Raw genomic sequence first — 20,269 nt, 5'->3', positions numbered from 1 at the left:
AATTTATCAATGTAATTATATAAGTTTATTTTTCTTTTGTAATTGACAGTAGTAATTGCTTTTTCTGTGCACCATACTCTTTTGAGGTCTGCACAACAATCAATAATAATAATGATTAGTTTGGATGTGTGTGGAAGCCTGGTTTAGTCAAATTTGGTTATTACGTACGTACGTATGGGCGCCCCCACCTCCCAATATTAGCGGCCATTTTACGCGTTTTGTGGATTGAGGTCATTGTGATGAGTTTCTGGAAATTTCAATTCGCGACAATATACGGAATGAATAATAACAAAATTGCTGACTGTGATTTTTTTGTTAATTATACTCGCAGCATTCAGACTAGCCGTTCTTCCATGCTGGAGTGTTACATAAATAATTAAAGTCTAGCTCCTCTAAAGTCTAGGTTCAAACGGAGGCAAGGTTGTTTATCCGATCACATAGCGGGATAAACGAGTTAATCGCTAACTCTAGTCTGGCAAGACGGAAGGAATTGGAGGTATCAACTGAGAACGCTGTGACGGGAAATATCTTAAAAGTAAGCAAGATAGTAACAAAGTTTAAATTTGTGTAACTTAATCAGTATCTGCTGTACCCATCGGTCTGTCCGGCTCGGGGGGTCCTTCACATACAAAATCCTCTACAAAATTTCGAAATATGGAAATTTGCTAACCCAAATTTCTAATTTCTGGATAAATTTCTACCAGTAATCCACGGACACACCAAAACGTCTTACACTGTGGCCTTTGCACTGTGGGAATCGAATCCGGCAGCTCGAAAGTATACAACAAATTTACGAAGCAGATTACGGACAAATGTTAGTGCGTATAATCTAGATGGCGCTATACGTCTTCTATTGATAGTGACCCCTCTTCCTTGCATCTGGCCTCTTGTATATACACATATAAATCCATGCAATATAGCTTACACTAATGCAACAATCAAAATTCAATGCCAAACATTATAAATATTTTAATCGTACGGATTAATGTATTTAAAATTTCAATTAATATTTCTGAATTCCCAACAAAAATTTCTACATTTCTAGTAAAAATTGCCAAATTTCCATGGTCATCGACGACATTTCTGGAAGTGAAGGACCCTTCGGTCCGGCTAGTTGTTATTTGTGTACCTCAGTGTTTTTAGCGTCTTTTACGTATAAGAAATTTGTGACCCAGTCTGGGAAAAACGATCTTGTCGCCTATTAGTACAGTATCGAGAAATGTCGGTTTTAGTACTTAGTGTGTTGTAGCTCGCCAACGGTTGAAACTATGTGTACCAAATTTTCACACGTTTTACACCAATTCCTTACCTTCCAGAGCATCCACTGTGCAAGCAGCGAGCAGCTAAGTTTCCCGCCATTTTAGATAGTTTTTAAACTGAGGTTGACTGTATCAGGCAAGGGAAGGAGGTGGGGACCCGGAAGGAGGGTAAGAGGCTGTTTAAAAATTGAAAAGGAAGGCGTAGAGATGAATTAGGCCAAGTTATGGACCATTCAGGTCTCAAAACTGGTGTAAATTAAAGGAAATTCACAGCAGAGGTATTTATTCGACGCCACGGAGCTGTACAGCCTCATACAGCCATGACCAGAGCTCCATTAAGGTCCCACAACGCATGTACGGATCACCACTGTGCTTGGAAAGGCAGCCAGGAAAAAGCAGACCACTCAAGTCTAGCTGATTTTTGATTGCGAAATTAGATAGTTTATTCATATAGCTATGTATTCTTGGTGAAAAATCAATGTTGCTGACATAGGTGATAAGACCAGTTTTTCCAGATCCAGTCACATTTTTTTAAGTTCGCATAGAAAAAGGCAGGGAAACAAGAGAGGTTGCCTACACCTACAGATATACTAGTAGACATTTATTCAGTCTATTCCCCATGACTGAATTGGGAGGGATTAAATGTCCTCATCTGCAAGTGTATAAGCAACCTTTCTTGTTCCAAATAGTTTATTTGCTGATGCACAATGTCTGTCTTGTCTGTGCACAATTTCCAGTAGCTAATGAATAGATTGGACGTGACTAAATATGAGTGACTGACCATTTTTGTACATTTCTCAAATATTATTTTATTGCTTCTCTGTTTTCTACAATAACAAAGGAATAGACAGCCAAAGTTACATGATAAATGGTCGTGGAGTTTTTGTGTTGGGAAGTTGGTTGGAACAGTAATATATTCAATTTAATATACTGGGAATTAAATTACAGGAGCTTAACATAGAAGACAACATAGAAAGTATTACTACAAACTTCACGTAATATGTATTGTGGAGGTGTAGTTGATGTGGGTTTTTGGTGTGTACCAATATCCAATATTGATGCCTGCAAAAGAAGCCCATTATCGATAGTTGATCCAATATTGCATTACAGTTTAAGCAAACAAAAGTGTCCCTACAGCAACATGTGCATGCTATACTCTCTGTGGTGGTACCTTGAGTTTCTATTTTGCAATCCAGACAATTAGGCACCCACAAACATTTTGATGTATACTGCCATGAAGCCTTAAACAGATATTTCTGCATTTTATGGCTTGTGAGAAAGCTGGTACAGCAAGTTTCCTTGGTTATCCTGTGACCCCTCTTTTCATTGCAAAGGTAACTGCTTCATATTTTGTAAAGACTTGTGATGAACTTCCTAGCCATAAAAAACTTGTGTTTATATGGCTTCTCGCAATGAAGTGTAGAGTGAGTAATAAGCCACTGGCACTAAACATCCACATGGATAACGTAGAAAACCAATATATAATCCGTTTATGTACTGGTAGTGATATTGGTCCTCTTACTGTTCTGTACCAATACCAATATTGGTAAAAATTACCATATCAGTGGCCAACATTTTAGCCCATTTGATCATCACTACACCTCTACTGCATTATAAATAAACATTATAACTTGCATGTCATTTGCTGTACAATAAACTTTTCTTAATCATCATGAACATACAAATCTGATGGTGTATAGGTTTTATTGGTTTCCGGAGTGATAAAAATGTAAAGTTTAATGTAGCACCCATACCTTTTACCCAGTAATATATTGATTAAGACAAAATGGAAATTTAAAAAACCCATCAGTTTCACTCAATCGGCCATAAATTTTATTATATACTTGCATTACCAAGATTCTTATTTCCTGATTTCTGCCTCCAGCATTCCCACTAAGAAAAGCTGTTTTACCATAGAATTATCATGTGATATCCTGTCATGTGGAAACCTTTATCTCCTACACAGTGACCTAATATGACAGTCCTTTTATTCTGTGCTTTTATGTAAACGAAAGGATGTATGGAATGGTTATGAATTTAATTTATTAGTGACTATGTACTGTACTCATTGAATTTGACATGTTTCATATAACAGTACCAACCCCATAGGACATTGATGATATTCTGTCATGTGACATCCTTCCTTCTACCTGTAAATCAGGATAATTACCATCCTGCTAGTAATAATGCAAAACGTCAGCCCAATGTCAAGATCAGATATATCTAATCCAAAACAGCCAAGCTGTAAAAAAGAGTGCGGTCCCAAAAGTAGCCGGATGTGAAATCAAAGATGGCAATCAAGAAATAGCTGCAATGATGCTAATGCAAATCATTTTTAAAGATACGAGAGATCTTCAAAAATGTTTTTGATTTTGTATCTTTTTTTCACCCTGACTATTTTAAGTGGGGGCCATACCCTTTTATTAAAGCTTGACTGTTTTGGATTAGATACTGTATAACAACAACTATTAGCGAAACTACTATTTGTCAATTAGTAAAAAAAATATTGCAGTGGGCAAAATTTTAATTTGGCGAAATGCTCACTGTTTTATAAATTGGCGCCGAGATTGGCGTTGCGCTGTGGCACATGAAGCTGGAGCAGCACTATGTTGTATCTCATGGAACGATTAAGCATGCTGCACCATACTTTCTGTACAACCTGATGGGTTTACCTGTTAACACTGATACAGAATGGCACTGTGGCCCACCCACTGATAAAAGCATGCGAGACTAGCCAATAGTAGTAGTGCTATACAGCTACCATGGAAATTCCATTATTTGCACCACAAAATTCATTCATACAAAAGCAATGGAGTTACAGGTGGTAGAAAGCTGTGTACGTGGTCTTCATGTGTACCAGGACGTTTGGTCGTCGAGTACAGGAGAGTGCCTCCCATTTCAAGTGGAAGACAGCAATGAGTCCGATTGTACGCAGTAGCTGTTAAGAAAAGAACAGATATGATTGGACATGTTGCTCGTAAAATATCTGCAGCTTTTTTGTACTCTCACCTGTATAATTACTGATTTCCATCGTCAGTATTCCTCAGATTTGCCACAGGGTGGTTTACAGATATCCTGCAAGCTTGAATTTAAGTGTGATTGATGCAGACTTGATGTCAAAAATCAAGAAACTTGTAAGATCAATTTGATCAATTGATTTTGAATAGAAAAAAGTGGTACCCCAAAAAAGAGTTCAGTTGCTGCTTGCAGTGAAAGACGAGCCTCCAGTGAAAAAGCAGAATAGAAGCAGGATACTCCAATGATTGATTCAGCCTATCTGTCTGTGATGTTACAAAAGAAGACCATTGGTTAGTTTTGATAGATTCACCCTCACAATAGTTGACAAAGATATCATTTTAAAAGGTGTGGCTATCCTAAGTGTAATTTATGAACACATGTCTGTGCAGGTGAGGAGTTGACTGATAAACACGTTAACTTTGCCCAAAAGTTGGTGGGTAACAAGTACAAAGATGTCTATGGTCTGAAATTGACACTGACTCCACACAAGTCTACCAGTATCCAGTGAGATGTACCAAAAACTTTCTGCTAATTATGCAATGCAGAACAAACCACTGGATTGTAGCATCCACTATACTCAGCCATCCAAAAGTCACTGTGTATGATTCCCTATTTGATTCTGTAGATGCTAACACTACTGATACTTTGAAACAATTGTTTGTACCCAAAGTAGAGGTAGTGGTAAACAATGTCAGAAAGCTAGTTGGTGCTGAGGGCTGTGGCTTATTTGCTATAGCCAGTTGCATTTGCTTGGCTGAAAAATGCCTACCAGAAAATTATGATCAATGAAGATGATGCAGCATTTATTAAAGTGTATTGAAGACTTGAATTTCACTATATTCCCTTGTTTACATGCTTAATGTTACTTTGACTAGACAATGGTTATGAATAAATTCTTTAAATTTCTGTAACTTATTCATTACAAAATAATTGTGACTGTCTCAACAAAATCCCGAATTGTTCGCACAATAATTTTTTTTTATTAACTCAACAATATCAGCAGTGTCCAAGGAATGGACCACCAAAGTTTGAGCCTTCTGTGGTGTGTAGTTTTGGAATTATAGCGATAGACAGTAGGAAGAGCAAGGTAATCGATTTGTATGGCGACTATACTGAAAATAAACTACAGGCGTTTACATTCGCAGCCATAACATCCGTTTGGATTAGTCTACAAAATTGCAATTTGGCTTAATACGTTCACCATAGATCAGCACATCAGCCAAGGTATAGTATTAGCTCTGTAGATCCTTGCGCATATAGATATCATTATGAAGGCGGTTTTGTAGAAGAAACGATGACAATCTTGTTTACATTTACCGCATCGTAAACAAATGCACGTGACGCGCATATCGTTGAAACTAGAGAAACGAAACAAAGATTTTCGAACGTTCCATGAGCAGGCGAATAAGATGGTATATAGTTTTAATCAATTTGAGTCTTCCTTCTTCAAGTAGTGGCCCGATAAAAACTTGCGTAGTTTTTTTTTGTAGCATGCGTAATTTTACGAATTATTTTTTAATTTAATACGCATGCTTGTGCGAACAAGTCGGGTTTTTGCTGAGACGGTCACAATTATTATGAATTAGAGTATCAATAACTGTAACTAAAGAGAAACTACTAAGTCTACAAGTTTATGGCATCTAAAGTTCCTGCTTTTCAAAAGCCATTGACAGCAACTTCAGGCTGTTTCTTCAATGCCTGCCAACCAGAGATTATCCAATTAGCACTGGGGCTTTTGATGACCTGTAATCCAACATCTACTTTGACTTGGAAAAGTGGGATAGTTTCTGGCTTCTTTACTTCCTGGAAATACCACTGTTGGAATTTACTTTTAAGATGGTCTTTCATTGGTTTGTTCATCAAAATATCCAAAGGTTGCAACTTAACTGTGCAATTTGCTGGCAACTGGATTGGCACAATATTATGGCTTCTTAAAAGTGACAAAATCACATCAATTGTTCAGCCTTGGAAGTTATCAAAAATGGCTGCTACAGGAAATGTTGAATCCAGTTTCAACTTCCGTCACTTCTCACTGACAAAGGGCACAATAACCTTATCGATGTACCGTTTCATTGTTATTTTATTGGACCAGTGATTCTTGGAGTGCCACACATCCCAGTGGTCCAGAAATACAACTTGTGGGTGACACTTAGGTTTCTTCCCTTGGTAGAGCAACTGTGGAGGTACATAAGTATTCACCAGTTGCTGTTATGGCTAAAACTGCAGTCAGCTGTCTCTTGCTGTCACCATGAGCAATTGAGACAGTTTTTGCACCCTCTTTTTCCATTGTGCAATCTCTACTTGGAACAATGGACAAGCCAGTCTTGTCCCGGTTTATTATGAGACTCATAGGGATCTCATTTATTACTACTTCTGCTGCTACATCAGCCAAGAAGATCTCTTTGTACTCGTCAAATTAATTGTGGAATTGAACATTTTCCTGACATTGAGCACTTCCTTTTAACAAATCCCATACGTTACAGTAATGACTGTACCTAGCTCTTTATGATGTCAATGTATCCACCATGCAAAGAAAGCTTAGAAATATCATGGTAGGAAATGATTTCTTATGCAGCCCCCATCACAAACAGTTGTATTGACCACTCCATTAGCAGCTCTAAGGTTATTTGTGACCGGGCCTGCGATAATAGGGCATGTGGGCACATGATTTTTGCCTACTTTTTCACACTTTCATCACTCATAACTTTTTGTACCATTATGCTATGGCATTGCAATTTTCAGCTCTTAGTAAGCATTTGAGTGGCATCATGATGCAAGTTACAGAATGCAAATATACTATTCCAGTACTGAGATATGACCTGTAGAGTGATGGAGTGTAGATTGTGCCCACATGCCCTGTTTTCGCAGGCCTGGTCACATTTATGAACTCCTTAACCAATAAATCCAGCTGGTCTCCCAGGAGTAATGGCCTACCTCTAGGCTTGGTTTCCAGTTCAGTAATAATGATATGTTCCTCCTTGTATTCTTCACTATCAGAAGCCTTTTTACTTTCTGCGACTTGCTGTTTTTTATTCTGTTCCAAAATCTCCTTTAGCTTCTTCAAATACTTTTCCTTGAACCTGCTTGCTGTAGACTCGTTTATTTTGATTCCCCGAACTGCAGTATAGTGTTTTGCTGCGTTGGTGGGACCATTCTTTGCAGCATACTTACCGATCATAGCTCGCTGCTCTTTTGTGTATGAAGGCCCCCCTGCACATAGAATGTCTAGCTTCTAATACTTTCAAACGTAAAACAACATGTACGTATTTGCTTATGCAAAATGTCGATGCTAAAACATGTCAAAAGAGAAGAGTGCCCAAGCTGCAACCCATCGATTTTGTCTCAGAGAGACATCAAAGCTGCTCAGAAGTCAATTTCTGATGCTGTCAGCATGGCAGCAGAGAAGTCCCAGCACTGCGGACTGTTGTATTTTGCACTAGCAAACGTGTACGTGTTGTTTCATGTTTGAAAGTATTAGAAGCTAGACATTCTATGTGCGGGATTCATTCTGATTGGAGGTGCGAAAGGATTGGACTGAGTTACCAACAAGGGAAGTCTAAGATCAAGGTTTGGGTTGCAGTACTTGTGTTACAAAAATAATATTGGCGAAATAAAAATTTGGCGCTTTAGTAGCAATTCAACAAATTTAGTTTACCACCAAATTTAATTGATATACAATTTCACTTCTTTTTGTAATTGTGACCGGATTTTGGAAAACCGTCGATATATGCACAACAGTACTTTTGTAATAAAACACATTTAAAAACTACGGGTAAAAAATGCAAGCTCCAGAAAAAAATTATGCAAGTATTTATCGCCTCGCTGGTGGGCGAATTAAGCTGCCAATTGATAAATCCTGGGCATCATCGTGTTCGCCTTTCCATAGGGAGTGCAGAAATCTCTCCATACTCGAAAAGATTCCAAAGTTACAGGCATTTGTTTACGTTGCGGTTACGAAAGAATTTACCGACGATGGTTTTCAGTGAATTTGCCTTCCTTCTCGAACAAAGAAGCATGCCTGGGGGAAAATATACCTTGGTGGATGCACAAATTCATGGCGAACACAATGAGCCAAGATTCAATTCCGTATGTCATTGTATCAGTAAGTTATGATGGTTTATGTAAGCGCCTGCAGATTCTTTTCTCGATAGCTTCTGTATAATATATCTAATTATTTGCTCGTCCGGCTGTCTAGTGCTGTATTTCCAAAACTACTTAACTTAGGAAGCTGAAACTTGGCTATTCCAGTCCTCTGTCCCTCTAGAAAACAAAGAACAAATAAAATGCATTTTGAAAATTGTGCAGATATCGACGGTTTTCTAAAATTAGGTCACAATTGTTGATCATCGACTGGCTTTGGGTCTTTCTGTTGAGGTTATGAGGTAAATACCCAAACATTCTGCAAATATTTGTAATTATTGGCATGAAATTAAAGGTAGGGTTGCATGTTGAAAAAATTATTATTGTTATTGCTATATATATAAGTGTAAAGGACAGTTATATATCTTGACATTTATATCTAGTTTTGTGTTTACCTTTGACAGACAATACCTTTTTTAGTTAGCTAGTTTTGTAATTTTTGATAGTTAATATTTGTAGTGTTTGTACAGGTGTTTTAAATTGTCATATAGAAGTTGTAATGTAGTTAATTGCTCTGGAAGGTTCCAGAAACTTTTAGAACATTGTGTAATAACTGTAGTATAAATAGTAACTTTAAACCATTTTGTGTGTGCGCTTTCAATCATATGATAAAAGCTGAATTAGTGACTGTTCCAAGTTCTATCCATAACACGTGGTGACAGGAGTGGGATAATTGAACCATAGACTGTATTCTATACCATGCCAATTAGGTCGAAAAAGGAGAACAAATCCACTGAAGGCCACACCACCAAAGAATTGTCTAATGAGAGGGCAGAGTGTAGTGCAGGCAGTAATGTGGAAGATATGTTACATATGCTGATTGATGATTGACGAAAGGGGGAGGAAGAGATTGCGGAAGAAAGGTGAAGGCATGAGGTGGAGGTAGAGGCATGTATGGCAGAGATGCGAGAACAGGTTTCAACAGTCTCACGATTGGTAGAGTTGTGGGGGAGCCACAGCCATAGTGTGGAAGTAGAGACATCAATGAAGGTACCCAGTGATCACCTGAAAGTTACTAAACTAACTAATCACAATGATACTGAAGCCTATTTGGTGACCTTTGAGAGGCTGATGGAGGCATACAGGGTACCAAAGCAATGCTGGGCTTTCAAAGGTAGCGCTGCAGTTGTTGGGGCATGCGCAACAAACATACACATCCATGTCCAGTGAAAAATGCGGAGACTATAACGAATAAAAGCAGCGATTTTGCATTTTTACTGAAGAGGCCTACAGACATAGGTTGAGGGCAGCTACCAGGAAGAAGGGAGAGACCTACTGTACCATGAGTTAGCAACTCGCCTAATGGACTTGGTGGACAAATGGATGAGATGGTGTACTACTGTGTTGGAGCTTAGAGAGACACTGGTGATGGAGCAGTTGCTAATTGATGTCCTTCCCAGGTTTGGGTTTGGGAGAGGAAGCCGATAACTAGCAGTGAAGCAGGCCAATTGGCAGATGATTACCTGCAGGCTAGGAAACCTGTGGGTTTGCCTTCTTGTGGGGGTTTATTATGGGAGTTTATGATCATAAGTATCATCATTGTCGGGATGTTGGGAATATTCAGAAGAACTGTCCTAAGATATCAGTAAACTAAGCTGGCTCTATGGCTACAACTGTGGTTATTTAAGGATGTAGCTGATTACTGTACAGGGTAGGTATTGTGTAGACTGCCAGAAAGCAATAGGGCAAAGGGAGTCTAGAGCTCCTTTGATACTTCTGCCGATAGTTTCTGAGCCATTTGAGAGGGTAGCAAAGGACATAATAGAGCCTTTACCATGGATATTGTTATATACTTGTGCTATGTGACTTCGCTACAAGGTACCCAGAGGCTATACCACTCAGAATTATTAGAGCTGAACAAGTTGCTGAGGCTTTGGTTGTTATGTTTTCATGTGTAGGTGTCCCTAAAGAGATCCTGATCGATCAGGGGGCCAACTTTATGTCAAAGCTATTATCTGAGGTATAAATGCTGCAAGTCAAGTCTATTCAACCTAGTCCTTACCATCTCTAAACAGATGGTCTGGTTGAAAGGTTCAACCAGACTTTGAAAGTAATGATTTGGAAAACAGCAAAAGGAACTGGAAAGAACTGGGACAAGCTCTTGCCATCCCTTTTGTTTGTTTATAGAAGAGTTTCACAAGATTCCACAGGGTTTTCACCCTTTCAATTACTATATGTGACCAGATGTGCAAGAACCCCATATTGTGTTAGCGCATTTTTCGAATTTCATTTTATTACATTTTAGACAGCCAAAGGAATGGCCAACTGAAGTTTCAGCTCTAGAAACCAATAATTTTTGAAGCCACAGTGCTACAAATTGGCAACAGCAGAAATATCAATTTGTACTAGCCCTGAGCCCATTATACTTATGAGCAATGCTCCAAAATTTCCCCTATTATTCCCAGCCATTATGCTCCAAATATGCACATATAAAATTATGTCTTGATTGCTCTATTAGAGTATCTAATCCATCTGTGAACGTTCAATTAGCATGCGGTACTTAGAGAGGAGAAGTACTCTACTGTAGATAAGGAGAGTCTTGGAGTCAAATTGGGAGTCCAAGCTTTCTGGACTTATCTTTTGGGAAGACGGTTTGTTAGTAATACCAATCACTGAGCATTAGAATGGCTAGACCGAGTGAAGGAGAATAACCCAAGACTGACACATTGGAGTTTGTTGCTGCAGCTGTACCAGTACGCAGTGAAGCATAGGCCTGGATCACAAAATAGCAATGCAGTTTCTTTGTCGCGGGTTGGCCACTGTGATAAATGGCATTTGTGACCTGGTCTGATAAAACCAGGCTTATTGCCTATTTACAAGTATTGAAGTACACCGTTTTTAAGTTTTCAAAGTGTTGTAGCTCACCAATGACTTTAGTTAAGTGTACAAACTTTTCACACATTTTTCATCAATTTCTTACCTTTAATACCATCAAGTAAACAAGTAGTCAACAACCAAGTTTCCCACCATTTTAGATAGCTTTTTTTTACCGAGGTTGACCATGGCTCTGCTGTATCAGGAGAGCGTTATAGTGGGTGGTGGTATGGGCATTGGGAGGGCAAGGGGTTAATGAAAGAAAATGGAAGAGAAAGACGAATGGATGAATAAGACCAAGTTAGGGCCATTCACGGCTCAATCCTGGCTAAAATGAAAGTAAATGAGCAGTGCTAGTCTTTATCCACACCACGGAGTTGTACAGCCACACACAGCCATCTACTTGTTGGCAAGGACTCCATTTAGGTCCAAGACCGCTCGTACAAGTCACCACTGGGCTTGGAAAAAAAGCAGTCAGCATAAGCAAACCAGTTAACCCAGGCTGGTTGTGGCAGTGAAATCTGATACTGTGTTCATGTAGCTTTGTGTTTGTGACAAAAAATCAAACCTACTGTTGTGGGCGATAAGGCCAGTTTTGCCAAGAAAGAAGGAGTGTGAAAGACAGTTATATATCTTGACATTTACATCTAATTTTGTATTTACCTTTGACAGACGATACCTTTTTTTGTTAGCCAGTTTTGTAATTAATTTTTGATAGTTAATATTTGTGGCATTTGTACAGGTGTTTTAAATTGTATTCATATGGGAGTTAATTGCTCTGGCAGCTTCCAGAAACTTCTAGAACATTGTGTAATAACTGTAGCAACTTTTAAATCCTTTTGTGTGTGTTTGTGTGTGTGGTTTCAATCATATGATAAGAGCTGAATTAGTGACTGTTCCAAGTTCTATCCATTACAATAAATTAAGGGTGATATCTGTGGTACCATTGATAATTGCGTACAACATCCCTCTGCCGTGTAACCACATGTTCTTTTAGCTTCCAGTAAGTGTTTCCATTAGGTTGTATAATGACCTGATGATGTCAAGGTTGGAATTGTACAATAAAAAAAACAATACGTGAGTTTCAAGTGTTTTCCGCAAAGGTTAACAAACAAATATTAGTGATATGGCATTCAGAGTCCTTGATGATGATATTAGTGATACACCAAGCATAGCTAGCTTTGATACCAAAACAATCATCAAGCCATCTTCGAATTCAGAACTCAGCAAGCAAGCTAGTGAATTAAATGAAGACACAGATGAAGAAGTGAGCACACAGTTAACCATATTAATTTGAACCAGTACATAGGCGGACAGTATTCAGAGAAGCAGTGTAGCAAGTTACTTGGCTACGTAGATGTGTAGTTATAAATAAGGAGATATAATTGGTGGAGAGCAGCTATTGTCAGCAGGCTGTGACCTTTGTTTTTTGTTTGTTTGTTTTTGGTCTTCAACTTACAGCTGGCCTGGCCCCCTCACTCTTTAACCTGCTCCACCGCCCCTGAACCAGTAGCCTGTGACAGTGATGAAGATTCATGCTCTGTAGATAGTGAAGAAGATTCCAGTGAAAGGCAGCAAAGACTACTTAGTAATGACTAGTAGGTTAACTGTTGCCAACTATGTCATGCTCTATCCTTTTATGTACATATATACTTATTCATGCCCTGTAGCTAAATATTTCTTATTTTAATGTATACAAGGTGGAGATGTGGGAATTGTGAAATTATGCCAACTGCAGTTGAGTGTGTGTGTTGCTGTGAAGTTTATTGAACACTAGATAAAATTTCTGAGACTGGTGCACTGTGTATCACTGAACGTGAAGGCTTTCAAACTGTATGCTTGAATGCGTGGGTGCTACAAACTGCCAATATTTTCAATTGTATGGTGGTGATATGCGATTTTCATGAAAAAATAGTCAATGGGTAAGTCATTAAAAATTTGGTACGTACCTTGCTATCGATTTATAGCATATAAACAGCTGACAAGATGGTGCTGGGGTTGGTTTGGTAGATCTGTGAGAGTAGTATTGCCTGCCTGTGCAATGACAAAGATTAGAAACAAGTTCTCTTCATCAACTCATACAGGATTTAAGTATCCCAGAACTGTACCTTCTTAATGTTACTTGTAAATATAGAATTAATCTAGTTTTAAATCTACTTTTCTGTTCTTGAATGGCCTTGGCTTTATCTGGCTTTTCCTATGCAGATGCAAGTGCCTTGGAAGTATCTGGTTTGTTGGAGTTGTCCTGTTTTTTCCAGCTGTACACCACTTTGTTGTTTCTACCTTCAACTCGTCGATGTAGCCTGCATAAATGTGCTATTCATAACTGCATACACATGCACATAATTATGAACTCCTTACTATAATCTTTCATGTTGGCTTTACCAAAACTTTTTGTGCTACAGTATATACCCTCCCTTCTTATACTTTGGATATAAAATTCATGTCAGCATTTATCACTCTGCTTGGTAACAGCTTGAAGTCTGTTAGCATTTTCATTAAATGAAGTACAGCTACAAGATATAAGAAATGAATGCATGTTCAGTGTTGGGCGTAACGTGTTACTTATGTAATGTGTTACTTATGTAATGTGTTACTTATGTAATGCGTTACATAATATTAGTACTTAATGCGGTAACGAAGTAATATAATACGCTACATTTCTTATGCTAGTAATATGGATTGTTATTTTACCTAAGTAATGCATAACTAAATTTGCATATAATTACTCATTACTCACTAACACGTTACTTAAGTATCGCATCATTACCTAACAAAGTACTAACGAGTTAATTAACTACCACATTACTGTAATATCATTACCTATCATATACATTGTGTAATACATATTACTAATTACTTTTAAACTGAAGTAATATATAAATGTAGCAAGTTTCATTGCAGTAGCACTAACGAGTAATAAGTAGTATTACTTTTTTAATACTGGCTTTTTTCATCATGTGACCACAGTTGATTTCTGCTTGAGTTGTTATTATAAAGAAATTAGCAGTACTGCTCCCACATGAAAGCCATGGTACATTTAAAATGTATCATAGCCAGCTATGGTTTAAATGTACCAGGGTTTATAAGATAAATGTACCCTGAAATTTGCATTTGAAGTTAAGTGGCTTCATAGTACAGTGGAAACTCAGTTATCCGAACCCTTAGGGATCACAGGTGGTCTATACGGTAAGTCTGAAAAGTCCATATCTTTGAAACTGTGTATAAGTAATCTTAAAAAAGAATGTAAGAGATATCAGTATTATCAACTACCCTAGTAGAACAGTCACTAATCTAATAGAGCAGTCATTCCTGTAGTTGGGTTAACCGAGAATCCGGATAAGTGGCATCTTGATAACTGAGGTCCACTGTACATATGTTTCTAAACATATGTGACTGGGCCTGCAAAAATAGGGCATGTGAGCACATGATTTTTGCCTACTTTTTCAAACTTTCATCACTCATAACTTTTGTACTATATTGCTGTGGCAATGCAATTTTCAGCTCTTAGTAAGGATTTAGTTGGTGTTAGGATGCAAGTTACAGAATGCAAATATTCTGTTCCAGTACTGAGATATGACCTGTAAAGTGACAGGATGTAGTTTGTGCCCACACGCCCTGTTTTCGCAGGCCCGGTCACATATGTAGCTGTTCTGTTAGAGTATCTTGATCACCACTTCCTTTTTCCCATAACAGTTAACTATGTATTGTTGATATTTTATCGCACGTGACTGTTCTATTATAGTATGTCAGTATTTTTTGGAATTTTTATGTCCACTTCACAAAAATTGTTCCCATTATGCCAGCATTGATTTTACTTACCCCACACCACTCTGCCGAATATTTTGCCAGCAAAATTAGCGTGTTCTTAGAGAAGACTGGTCTTATCGCCTATTTAAAAGTATCAACAAGTTTAGTTTTAAGTATTCAGTGGGTTGTACCTTGCCAATGGTTGAGGCTATGTGTACCACATTTTCACATGTTTTATACCAATTCCTTATCTCAAGAGCATCCACTGTGCAGGTAGTCATCAACTACGTAAGTTTCCCAATAGTTTTGAACTCAGTGTTGACTGTACCAGTCAAACTTCAATAGGGGTTGAAGATGGAGACCCATAAGAGGGAAAGAGACTGTTCACAAAACTAAAGAGGAAGTTGTAGGGATAAATTGGGCCAAGTTATTGGCCATTCAGGTCTCAAAACTGGCTAAAATGAAAGCACATTTACAGCACAGGTCTTTATTCAACATCACAGAGCTGTACAGCCACATACAACCATCCCCAGACTGGTCAGAGCTCTATTTGGGCCCCAGACTGGTCGTATGGATCACCACCATGCTTGGGAAAAGCAGCCAGCAAACGCAGACCACTCAAGTCATTGAATGGTCCGATTTTGAATGTGACATTTAATAGTTCATTCATGTATTTTTGGTGAACATCAAATCTGCATTCATTGGCGATAAGACCAGTTTTCCCAGAGCTAGTCACATATATATATGTAAACTTTTTATACCCAGCAATAGGTAATGTAATACTCTATGTGTACAAAATGTACCAGCTTCCAAGGCAGCAGCATTCACCAGCAGTATCAGTCCAAAGACAGTGGTGGTACAAGACACCAATTATTGTTGTATAGCATCCACTCAATAACTTGCATACATCGTTATTTTTCAGTTTGAAGTATTTTGCTTTGCATTCCCTCACATTTCAAAACTAAATCTTTCCAAAACAATTTACCAGTAGTTCAACAAAAAATTCAAGAAAGCCTTATATGCAATTTTTGAAATACGCTAATATCAATTTCTAATAACAAGTATTTTATTACTGTACTTTAAGCGCATTTTAAAGTGAATTAAACAATAAAATTGTTTCACCAAAGATGATGCAAGGGTCAGCACAGTAATCCTGGTGTCAGTCGCTGGACTCGGCTGTAACTATTTTTTTACCTACTGTCCAGCAATGTAACCAATGATGTACAAGCCCCTTATTCACAAAATCAACAAATTTTACCCATGTGATGGGTATCTTATCTATTCTGTATAGTAGTGTACCATGTTTAACCCTTAAACCCACATAATCCAGATAGCTGGATTAGATAAAAAACGAATCGAAAATGCACAATACTTTAGCCAATTTACATAGGTGGTTACGAACAGGCATATCTCATAAAGCGTTCGCCCGTTCATTCTTTAGAAAATAAGATTTTATTAATTGGCAAAGAATAAGCTATCTATGTGACTGTGTATAAACTTTCAAACATACAACAAGGAGCTCACCCTCTACGACATGCTGAATCATTCATTTGTTGTCCTTTTGTCTTTGTATCGTCATTATGCTCATCCAACAATAACTTAATCACATCATATCTATATATCAACTGAAATTCCATCATGTGAGGAGCAACGTGATACCAAGAGCAAGTCGATACAATGAAGTACGGCCAAGTTATTGCCATTTGTACATTGTTATGTGAAGCAGGAAGACAGAGGTATTGCTCTTTTAAAGTGAAACGGGAAATACTGGGTTAGATGAAAGCAAGGAAGTATGGGACTATTGAACCTTAAATTTAACGGTGAGTAAGATGGTGTTGATTGTTTATAGATAGCTTTAGCGGTTTCTGTGTTATGGATTTTATTTTTACAAGGGATGCATGCTATCCAGTCTACTGGATTATGCGTTTTCAGTGCTTGCGTTTTATAAAATAGCTACGGGTTTAAGGGTTAACACTTGGCAACATGTGACAAGCCTCCAAACTTAATTAAGTATAATTAATTATGTTGATCGATGATTCCTGGAAACAATTGTATTTTAAAACGAAAACACTCTTCTAGCTTGCCATAATGATTGCTTATGTATTTAATTTTCCTGTGCTCTAGTGCATTCGGAGCTGTAGGTAGCTTTGTTATCATCACTTCAACTATTACAAGAGGTCTTATTACATATTTTAAAAATGATTAATAATGTCTGCATTGTACAGTCATTAGTGCTGTACAATTATTTGTAATCCTTATAGCTAATATAATCACGTGCAGATGTACTTGTATGCATGCGTGTGTTGCAGTGTGCTTTGATTAAGAATGTGATTGTTTTCTTCTTTCCGAGTCAGTCCAATCTGTGGTAGAACATTACAACTGGTGGTGAGGGGAAAAACCTACCATTGCAATGAGTACATTTGCCACATCGTTAGCAATCAATTACAATTCCTAACATTCTACTGTAAGTACATACGATGAAACCTTCTCTTTTTCCAGTTGAAATCATTCAAGTTTCCCAGCAGATGGCAAGAAAGTGATAGTACTGCTCAGCACCATTGGCACCAAGGCTTATAGTTTACTACGTGACCTACTATTGCCAAAGAATTCTAAAGACCAGATGCTAGCCCAAATGTCTGAGGCACTGAAGAGCCATTTTGAATCAAAGCCACTGATAATTGCTGAACAGTTCACTTTGTATCGCCGGTACCAGTTCACTAACAAGTCAATCCTATAATATATTATGGTAGAACTCTAATGCCTTGCTGTTCATTATAAATGTGAAGGTTTTTTGGATCAGGCCCTTAGAGAGAGATTAGTGTGTGGGTTGAAAAGTGAGAGCATTACAAACTGAGGCAGGTGCTCAGCAAAACGCTGAAATAATGAAAGGGAAAACAGAAGGTGCTATTAGCAAAGCTACCCGTGAGTACAAAAAAAACAAACAGTTCAGACAAGGTAGAGCAGTACTGGAAGAAACCGTGCTATCATTGTGGAAGATATCAACATGCTGCTAGTAATTGCATCTTCAAGGAGAGCCAGTGTCACAAATGTGGGAAAATGGGACACATCGCATGAGTTTTCCACAGTAGAGCCAATAATTATGTTGAGGCTGATCTTGGAACAGTGACATCCTCATTGATGATTTCATTTTCAAAGTGAGGCAGCAGCTCATCTCTACCTTATGAGGTAGTAGTCACAATCAACAATCAAGACACACGATAGTGTGTCGTGCGGCCAAAGAAGCCGGCGCGCCACACCGTGAGTATATTGACAGGAAGAAAACGTCATTTTCACACTTTTGTATCTCGGTAATGGCTTATCCGATTGAAACCAAATTTGCTGCAGAGTTGCCCGCCAGCTAGGGGAGTCTACATTCCAAATTTGAAGGAAATCACTCAAGCCATTTCCGAGATATGAGCGGCCAAAGTTTCGTTTTTTTTTCTTCGTTTTTTTTTTCTTCTTCGTCTTTTCGCACACTTGCAAAAATTGCTATAAAACGCAAACGCGTGCTCCGATCGCCTTGAAATTTGGCACACAGAAAGGGAGTCCAAAGGCGCATCCTAGCATCAAATTTGGTGCAAATCCGATGAATGGTTCAGGAGTTATTACCGATTATTCGCGTAAAACAAGATCGATTTGTTGTCACGCCTACAGGGTAAACCGCTTCATGGAATGAGCTGAAAATTGCTATGTAGATGGAGTAACCATCGTAGGAGTGCCTTTTGGTAGTTTGAAAGGAATCGAGATAAAGACCACGGAGATATGACACAAAACCCAACCTGTGTCACAATTACGCGATCAATTTTTAGTAATAAAAAAAGTATTAGTTTTTACGCCTACTAGGCAAACCGCTAAGAGCAATGAGCTGAAAATTGGTGTATAGCTGGAATAATCTTCATAGAAAGCCCTTGCAGTAGTATAGAAGAATTGGATTACAAACCACTGAGTTATGATTCGAAAGCCAACTCTGTGTAGCAAATGCGAGATCGAGATACTCTAATAGAACAGTCACCCTAATAGAGCATTCAGCTAATTTATTTACTCCATTATAGAATTCTATTACATTACAAGTTATTCTGTAGGGACTTCAGCTGCAAACAGTTAATCTTATAGACAGTTAAGCAAGAAGCAAGTCACCCTGTGGAGAATTAAGCTACAATTATATCACTGTAGAGATTCAGAACATTACAAGTCACACTAAAGAGAGTTCAGCTATAAACAAGTCATGCACCCTGTAGAGAGTTCACCTACAATTAAATCACTCTCTTGAGAATTCAGCTACACACAAATCACTGTGCAGAGAGTTCAGCTACAAACAAATTATCCTGTAGAGAGATCAGCTACAAACAAAACACTTTGCAGAGAGTTCAGCTGCAAACAAATCAATCTTTAGAGTGATCAGCAACAAACAAATCAACTTGTAGAGAGATCAGCTAGAAACAAATCAACCTGCAGAGAGATCAGCTACAAACAAACCAGCTTGTAGAGAGATCAGTTACACACAAATCAACCTGTAGAGAGATAAGCTAGAAAAAAATCACCCTGTAGAGAGTTCAGCTAAAACAAATCAACCTGCAGAGAGATCAGCTACACACAGATCAACTTGTAGAGAGATCAGCTAGAAACAAATCACCCTGTAGAGAGTTTAGCTAAAACAAATCAACCTGCAGAGAGATCAGCTACAAACATATCACCTTGTAGAGAGTTCCGCTACAAACAAATCAATGTGTAGAGAGATCAACTACAAACACATCACCCTGTAGAGAGATCATCTAGGAACTAGACACAATGTAAGGAGTTCAGCTACAAGCAAATCACCCTTTAGAGAGTTCAGCTACAAACAAATCAACCTGCAGAGAGATCAAATCACCTTATAGAGAGTTCGGCTACAAACAAATTGCCCTGTACAGAGATCAGTTACAAACAAATCAACCTGCAGAGAGATCAGCTACACACAAATCAACTTGTAGAGAGATCAGCTACAAACAAATCACACTGTGGAGATCAGCTAGAAACTAGACACAATGTAAGAAGTTCAGCTACAAGCAAATCGCCCTGTAGAGAGATCAGGTAGAAACTAGACACCATGTAAAGAGTTCAGCTATAGAAGAGGTCACCTTATAGAGAGTTCAGCTACAAAGAAACCATCATGTAGAGAGTTCAACTGCAAACAAATTACTCTGTATAGAGTTTAGCTAGAAAAAGTCACCTTGTAGAGAGTTCAGCTACAACGAAACTGCCATGTAGAGAGTTCAGCCTCAAACAAATTACCGTGTAGAGAATTCCTG

General features: G+C 38.2%; 1 protein-coding gene across 1 annotated transcript in view; it reads left to right on the top strand.

Annotated features, from left to right (window-relative positions):
• The first annotated feature begins 335 nt into the window (after positions 1-335).
• LOC136243089 (neuralized-like protein 4) overlaps positions 336-20,269 on the top strand; it is a 222,273-nt gene continuing 202,339 nt past the window's right edge. The window contains exon 1 of the mRNA XM_066034606.1: positions 336-535. The gene's annotated coding sequence lies outside the window, so the exon portion shown is untranslated. The remainder of the gene's footprint in view (positions 536-20,269) is intronic.

Source organism: Dysidea avara, chromosome 2 (assembly GCF_963678975.1).
Source record: "Dysidea avara chromosome 2, odDysAvar1.4, whole genome shotgun sequence".
Lineage (NCBI taxonomy): Eukaryota > Metazoa > Porifera > Demospongiae > Dictyoceratida > Dysideidae > Dysidea > Dysidea avara.
Note: the sequence above shows the minus strand (reverse complement) of the source record. Positions and strands in the feature narration are given on the sequence as shown.